Here is an 8,780-nt window from a genome sequence, read left to right on the forward strand (position 1 = left end):
AGGAGTTTAGTCACATTCAGAGTATGGGATATCTGAGTTAGTGACATGGACAATGCTACATTCTGGCATATAGAAGCACTATTTTGTTTTTAATGTGCCTAGGGAGTAACTGAGACTGATTTATCTATAGTTATCCTTCGGGTCCCTGGGAAGTTGGTTCCAGGACCTCTTTCAAATCCAAATCCAAGAATCTAAAGTCTTTATAAAAATGACACAGTGCATAGTAGTTGTTTTTCTGTTCCTGTGACAAAGCACGATGGCAAAGACAACTTACAGAAGGAAGAATTTATTTGGCTTTTGGTTCCATAGGACAAGAGTCCATTATGCTTGGGGAGCCGCCATGGCAGGAAGCAACAGAAGATTGAAAGTTCACATCATCAAGCACCCACGAGAAGCCGAGAGTGCAAACTCGAAATGGGGGAGTACTTTGACCTCTTTTTTAAAAAAAATGTTTTATTTATTATCTTAATTTTATGTGTATGAGTGTATTGCCTACATGTACGTAAGTGTACTTGTGTCGTTTAAAGCTGGTGGAGGTCAGAAGAGGCCATTGTATTCTCCTGGTACTGGAGCTATGGATAGTTGTTAGCTGCCATGTGAGTGCTGGGAATCAAACCTGGTGCTTCTGCAACAGTAGTCAGTGCTGTTAACTGTTGAGCCAACTCTCCTGCCCAAAGGGCTAAGAGCTCTTAAGTCCACCCTAAGGCAACTTCTTAAACCTTGACAAACAGCACCACCCACTGGGGCCAAGAATTCAAATACTTAGAGCCTGTTTGGACATTCTCATTCAAATCACCACGCAGTGTTTGAAAGCATTTATACTTATTTGCTTGTTAATCTTTAAATCATCTCTGGATTTACTTATAATATTCAATGTAATATGAATGCTATATAAATACATATTTCACTAAAGTGTTTAAGGAAGAGGAGCATTGAAAAAAAATTCCCATACAGACTGGTCCATTGTTAAAAAAACATTTTTAATCCCATCTTGTTTGAATCCACAACAGAATCCATAAATATTAAAAGTCGATTGTACATCATTTATTATTTGAAAATCCAGGTTTACACAGTCTCTTGAAAGGCATTCCAAGGTCACCAATAGTTTTGGCTTGTCCTGAATTTCGTAGATATCATAGCTGAGAGAGAGATCAATTTAGGAGACATTTGACATCTCAATGCCCAATTCAACAGCCAATTCATATTTATCTGTTAGTCTTCTTATGTATTGATCTATTATTATCTCTTAACATTCCTTCTTGAATGCAAATGCCTTTTAAAGTACTGTTAGGCAAGATGTGCAAGAACTACTTGTTCTTATGATATTTGACCAAATTACTTAGGTTTATTTTTCTTGCTGTTTTCTTAAGACTTTTATTCTGCACTCTAATGGGTAATGTCATATCACACTAAGAAGTTTGCATTTAGGTCAGGATGCATAAGTATCTCCAATAAGGACATTGCTCTATACAAGCTCATTCAATTGAAGAAGACATAAAAATTAAATAAATCCTAAGAATTTATGATTATACTCAAGTTACCTAGTCCTGTAGCAAGAAGAGTATATAGAACGGTAAAGATAGAAATGTAAGGACATTTAAACCATGGTAGTTTACATGATCTAGCTCTACCATGGTAGTTTACATGATCTAGCTCTAAGTTCACAAGCACCAATATTCTATCACCGTCTTATAAGGACCATGTTCATTACACTCTGGTCACATCTGCCTTCTTTCTCTTATCCAGTATGCTTAACTCAATTCTACCATAAGAACTTCTGTCTATAAAGGGTTTCTAAGATAATCTTTATCTTTCAAACTTTTCCGTAAACATTAAATTACTTATTGGAATACTTGTGTGACATGACCCCCCAAACCTAGAACTAGTGCACTAGTAATTTTCCATTTTCATTTTCTTCTTAGATTATTGTCTCTATAATTTGCTATCCAGATAAAATTCAGTATCTAATTTTTGCCTGCCTTGATGTTCACTCTTTAAATAGAAGTTTCAGAGTGCAGGTTAAGTCAGAACACAGGTTTTGTTATTAAAGAAAAAAAGATACAGTTTAGATTAAAATGGAAAATGCATTTTTCACAATTGAATACACTTTTAAACATTTTAGGGATTTTGACTACCAGCAGACTGAGACAAATACACATCTACTTCTTTTGTATAATTCCTTTTTAAATGTCCTCCATGCATTACAGTGAGTCACCAACAGATCTCTAAAATGAGTTTTCATGCGCATTCTTTTTAATTTACATTTGAATAATGCCATAATCTACTAATTTTACTGTTTCACCCACCAGCAACAAAACAGAATGGAAAGATTCTGATTTTGAGACAATATCCCAAAAAGAGAAAGTTTCTGGCAATCTGTACATACAGACTGTGTTTCTACAAACAACACAGGACTTATTTACAAAGCCATTCTTGCTTGTCAGCTAGAAAGTAGAGAGCTGGATAAGAAGCCATGATTCAAAAAGCAAGAGGGAAAGAGGGAGATGGTTGACTGAGCTAGAAATGATGTTCTCACTGTATAATTTCTTGCAAGAATGACTCAGTAGAAGAAACATATGGGATTTGCTTTTATGTTGAATATTGCTCCAAAAGCAACATGAAGGTTTATAAACAAAAAGAAACATCTATTTAAAGAGGAAAGTGAACCAGCCAAGCAGACAAATCAACAAAATACAAATTAATATGAATTGACATTCTGGGCCTTAGGGTCTGAATTCCTTTTGAATCCCTTTGTGTGTTTATTACACAATGCAATTTCCTGTCATGTGATTTTGGGGTGTCTTGATTAACTATATTGTAGTTTATTAAGAAAAGACTTTTGTTACACTTTACCATGAACAGCTTTGGATTTATATAATTAAACTTATTGGAACTAATCATCACATGTTAGTAATTGATAAGAGTTATGAATTCTACAATACCTCTGTAGGAAGAAAGAAATTGAAGGAAGAATTTTGTTTACTAAAAGTGTCAATAAAATCTGTGCTAGGCTTATGCTGGGCATGGTGGCACGTCTTTAATGTCAGTACTTGGAGTGAGAGGCAGGCAGATCGCTGTGAATTCAGAGCCAGCCTGTTCTACATAGTATGTTCCAGGCCAGCTTGGTTAGAGGGAAACCCTGTCTCAAAAAAAAAATTAAAAAAATCTGTACTAGGCTTTATTTGTGTAGTAGTGCCTTCCTCAGGGGTTATGGTTCCTCCAAGGGGCGAGGCCTGCTGCAGAGAATTGACTGTGGAGAGTTAGCCATAGGAGGGACTTGTGGCACCATCTTGGGATTTGCAGAGCCTGGCTAGGGAACACACAACAGCCATTCATATTCAAGTCAGCAGCCAGTCATATTCAAGGACAGAATGAACCAGTATTTATGGACCTGGAACGAGACCGCTGGCCCCTCAGCCATGGGGGAAAGCTAGAAGTGACTGTGGGCATGCTTAGGGAGTGATTTGATAGGGGCAGCTCTGAGCCCGGGTGCATAGATGAATGGTGGGGAGCTGAAGGGTGGGAGCTGAGCTGTGGGGAACTAGGCACTGGTTGCTTATTTCTTTGTAAGTCACTCCCTTACCCCTCCCTGATAATAATAAATGCACATAAAGTAATAGACTCATTGAAGTAAAGTGAAGCAGGGAACAGAACGGATTGCATCTGGGTTGTAGTAGTAGTTTGGAGTAATTTGTTTGCAAATTTGTTTCATCATCAGTCAAAGTGTACATAGAATTTCCCCAAACGTCAAATGAAGGAAATCGAATAAATTGTTGCTTTATTCACTGAAAACACAAACATCACACACTTTTCTTTGTGTGTGTGGTTAGTCAGTCCATATTGTCCATGCAAATTATTCCTTTTTATTTGATTATATGAAATCATTGTATATGTCATATATACATAAATGGAAATTACATTCTGAGATATATGCTACTCTGTGATTCAGAAAGGGATTCACAGCTATTATCAAATTAGAAGATAATAAAGAAGGGGGAAATAAGAAATTTAGAAATCCTAATCAATTATATTCTGGTAGTCTATGGGAAAGGACAGGACAGGATGGGACGGGAAGTCAAGGGAAGGGAATGGAAGGCAATTAGACATCAGTAAAATATAAAAGAAATGCCCTCTTAACAGTTAGATATGAATATAGTAACATGTGTAGACCCAATAGAAATGTATCTCCATTCTGCAAGATGTACCAGAGCGAGGAAGAATGCTACACCATGAAAAAGAAAATTGCTTTAAATTGAAATCTCTCATGTTGGTTGGTTCTGTAACTGAAGGATTATTCTTCCCATTCTAATGTATTTTTCTTAAGTATTCTTATAAAGATTTTTGAATTATCTCTATGGGTCTAAGGATAGTGAATGGTAAGTTTAGCCTTTGTCATTCAAGGAAGACATATTAAAAGATCTCTTTTAGGGCCATGATTGTATTAGTTATTCTTCTGATTATTAGCACCAAATAAATGGCAAGCAAACAAACAAGAACAACAATTAAATACAACTAAAGAGACAAAGGTTTACTGCGGCTAACGGTTAGAGGGTGTGCTGTCCCCCAGGGTGGTCAAGGCATGCCAAAACAAGCAGCTTACAATTAGTAACAGTAGAAGTGGATGGCAGCCAGTTATTTGTATCATGGGGCAGTGAAGAATCAAAGAACTTCAGGCCACAAATCAGACTGCACTATATTCCTTAAGCCCCCGCCTATGACCCTATGTGCCAGTTAGGCTTCACATTCAATGAACCCACAAACTCCAGCACCTCTGAAACAGCACCAACAAGGGGGTACCAAATGTTCAAAAGTCCTGCACTTAGAGGAGGTATCACAATTTCAAACCTTAACTATACTTAAAAATACAAATGGAAGAAAGAGAGAGATTCAGTGAGGGGGGGAATGAAAGAAAAAAAGAAAGAAAGAAAGAAAGAAAGAAAGAAAGAAAGAAAAAAAGAGAAAATAAAATAAAATTAAAAGAAAGGGAAGGGAAGGGAAGAGGAGGGAGGGCGAGGGAGGGAAAGAATATCTTAACAAGTAGGACTAACTTTCTTTTTGTGCATTTTACTCTTATTTTCTTATTTCAGGAAAAATATATATAGTAATACATTTAACTTAATTTTTCATAGTTACACACATCATTTTTTTACCCCCTGAGTGGTTGTATTTTCATGAATTATTTTTAAAAATTAATAATAAATCTAGAATAATATTCAAATAGGAAAAATAGGAGCCATAACATCATAAAGTTGAAATGTTCTTAGGTAGTGAGGAAATAGATTAAATTTGTGCTTCATTAAAAAGTAGTTCTAAATATTAATTCAAAATATTATCATAAATTTGAAAATGTCTTCTTTCTTAGCCTGCACAATTACTTTTCTCAGATAGATGTATCCCTGAGCCTGTTTAAAACATAGAGTTCTGCTATCCTCAAGCCTGCTGACAGTCCAACTCTTCAGTGCGTAGCCACTGAAGAGTTTTGTTTTATTTTTGTTTTTTGTTTTTCCTTTCTAGATAGTAATGACCCTGGCATTTATAAATTTGCCTAGTGCAACTTAGTGTTCTACTTATTTAGGAACATACTCTGCTCATAACTGAATAGTACATTAGTATGTTTCTTGCACAGATTAGCAAGGCAAGCATCTTCAAAGGGAATATCACCTTACAATCTCCAACAGCCTCATTTATAATGCAAAGAAACACAAGAGCTTCAGTCCCAGGTCCCTTAAAAAAGAAATCGATGATTAAAACTGTATGAGTTTCTGTTTATTAGAGGTAAGTAATTATGCCATCAGCTTAAATTGTATGGTTCTAAATTCATGGAAAAATTGAACATTGTCAGACTGTCACATCCTGCAGTACCTAACACTGCATAGTGTCTTGACAGTGTGAAAGGAAAGAATGTTAGAAGGTTGCTGAAATCAGCCTATAGTACTGGAAAATCTATGTTTTGCTAACAATGATGTGACTCAAATTTCTTAATCACAGATGAACAATGAACACCACACAGGCCAATAAAAATTTCCAAAGGAATCTGCAGAGAACACTAGCCTTATAATTGTGTTTTTGCAGTACAACAAACTCAGAGAGGTGTCACAGCCTCAAAATCTCTGACAAAGCTAACCTTTCTCAGGAGATGAACACTTTAACAGGAATTTTTAGAAATAATTACTTTGAAGTAGCAGTACAAAAAAAAATCTTTGCAAAGTGTTTGTGTTCAAACAGTTGTTTCCTCATTTCCTTTGATATGAAAAGAAAGTGGATTAACAAACTATGTCAAATAGCTCTACTTCTGAGATATAAGTAGATCAAAAATTGACTGGGTGTTGACTTGGAAATGTATATGCACTTACAGATATAGAAAGACTTAGACTGACAGCTATAGAATTGTATGTGAAGAGGTATAGATGATAGAGTTGGACTTTGTGTGTATCTTTCTGCATTGGAATCAAAGAGGGCCATAATATTGTGGGTGTGATTGGGAAAGATTGACAAGTAAACACTGGTAAATTTCTAAGTTTTATTTTCAAAGATGATTTAGTTTGAAGTTAACCTGTGAATCAAGCTTACATAAAGTAAGAAAGTGATGCATACTGGTCCAGAACACCATGATTTAAATTATCAAACCTGACTCTTTCAACCAAAATGCAATTTTTTCTATTTCTTTTTTTGTCTTTAGTTTTTAAATTATTTTTATGTGTATGAGTGTATTGCCTGCATGTGTGTAGCACAATGCCTGTAAAAGTGTTAGATCCCCTGGAACTGAAGCTACTGACAGTTGTTAGCTATCATGTGAGGTTCTGGAATCAAAACTGGGTCCTCTGCAAGAGCAGTAAGTGCTCTTAACTGATGAGCTATTTCTCCAACCTTTTTGATTTCTAGTTCTAGACAGAAAATTTATCCTCCTTACTGGCTTTTTCTTATCTCTTTCCTTCCTTCCTTCTCTTCCTCCCCCCATCCTCTCTCTCTGTTTCTTTCTCTCTGTTTCTCTCTCTATGTTTCTCTCTCTGTTTCTCTCTCTCTGTTTCTCTCTCTCTCTCTCTCTCTCTCTCTCTCTCTCTCTCTCTCTCGATGTTCTTACAGGTTAGTACTAGCTGACCTGGAACTCAATACACAGAGAAGGCTGATCTAGTACTAGGAGAGTTCAGCATCCCTTTGCCTGTGGAGTGCTGGAGTTGAAGATGTGTACCACCATAATTATCTTCTTAATGAGTACAAACTTACATATCATAGAGAAGGATGATCGAATACACAGTAAAATGCTCAAAATCTTATATGTCACAGAAAAGGGTGGCAGGAGCCTGGAAAGATGACTCAGAGGTTAAGAGCACTGACTGCTTTTACAGAGGACCCGAGTTCGTATCCAGAATCCACATGGCAGCTGAGAACCTTTTGTAACTCCAGTTCCAGGGGATCTGACACCCTTTTCTAACCTCCTCACACATTGCATTACATGGGTGCACTTACATACATGCAGGCAGTACACTCATCCATGTAAAATAAAAGTAATAAATAAGTTCTCTGCCAGTCTTGGACCCAAGTGGGCTCCAGTTTCTCAGCCTCAGATCCCTGACTAGTTTCCTAACCCAGACTAATTAAACACCTTAGCATGGATTGCTAAATCCCTCCTCAGGTGGTCCATTAAACCCCACCTTCCCTGGTTCCCAACCCACCAGACAGATTTACCCAGCCAGGATTCTCCTAAGTCAGATCCCAACCACTGCATCTCTATTCGATTCCTCTTGCCCATCTGAATCCTGTCCCTGCCAATCTTGGACCCAGACAGGCTCCAAATCCTCCACTTCAGAGCTCTGGTTTAGCTTCCTAAACCAGATTAGCTAAACTCCCGAGCATAGACTCCTCGGCTCCTGATCTGTCTGATAAGCCCTGCTATTAACCTGACCAGTCTACTTATCACCCTGTCCTACCATCCGCTTAGACCAGTTTACTATCCTGCAAGAACCTGAAACACACACCAATTTATTTTCCATACTTGAACAAAAGGCAACGAAGCAACAGAAGCAGTATAAACAGAACCAAAGTTAAATTAAATAAAAGCAGAATAGAAGTTCATAATGGATGCCTAAACAACAAAGAGCATCCATATGTCCAAAAAACAGCACAAAAACACAAACAATATGGAAAACCAAGAGACTATGTCCCCAACAAAACCCACTAGTCCTATAGCACTGCAATACAGTGAGAACCACCCTGAGGAGCACCAGGACACAGAGTTTAAAAGAGCATACATAAACATGGTCAGAGAACTTTTAAAAACACAGACAAATAACTCAAAGACCTCAAAGAGAAAAGGCATAAACTTGTGATGGAAGCCCAAGACTATACAGATATACAGCTTAATGAAATATCAAAAACAATTCATGATTTAAAAAGTGAATTCATGAAAGAGATAGAAATAGTGAAGACAATCCAAATGGAAACGAATACGGGATTAAAAAACCTCAGTGAGCCTATTGGAAACAACAGGAGAAAATCTAACAGACAGAATGAAATTGAATACAGAATATCAAGACTGAATATCCGAGTTTAAGATCTGAACTCCTTAAGCAAAGATAATGTAAAATTAAAAAGAAAATAACACACAGGAAAGAAATATCAGGAAATGTGGGGCAACATGAAAAGACCAAATCTACAAATTATAGGCACACAGGAAGGAAAAGAACCTCAGACCAATGGCATTGAACAGATTTTCAACAGGATTATAGAAGATAACTTGCTAGATTAAGGAAAAATTTATAGAGCTTCAAGAAGCACAAAGA

Source organism: Nannospalax galili, unplaced genomic scaffold (genome assembly GCF_000622305.1).
Source record: "Nannospalax galili isolate Female #2095 unplaced genomic scaffold, S.galili_v1.0 scaffold461, whole genome shotgun sequence".
Taxonomy (NCBI): Eukaryota; Metazoa; Chordata; class Mammalia; order Rodentia; family Spalacidae; genus Nannospalax; species Nannospalax galili.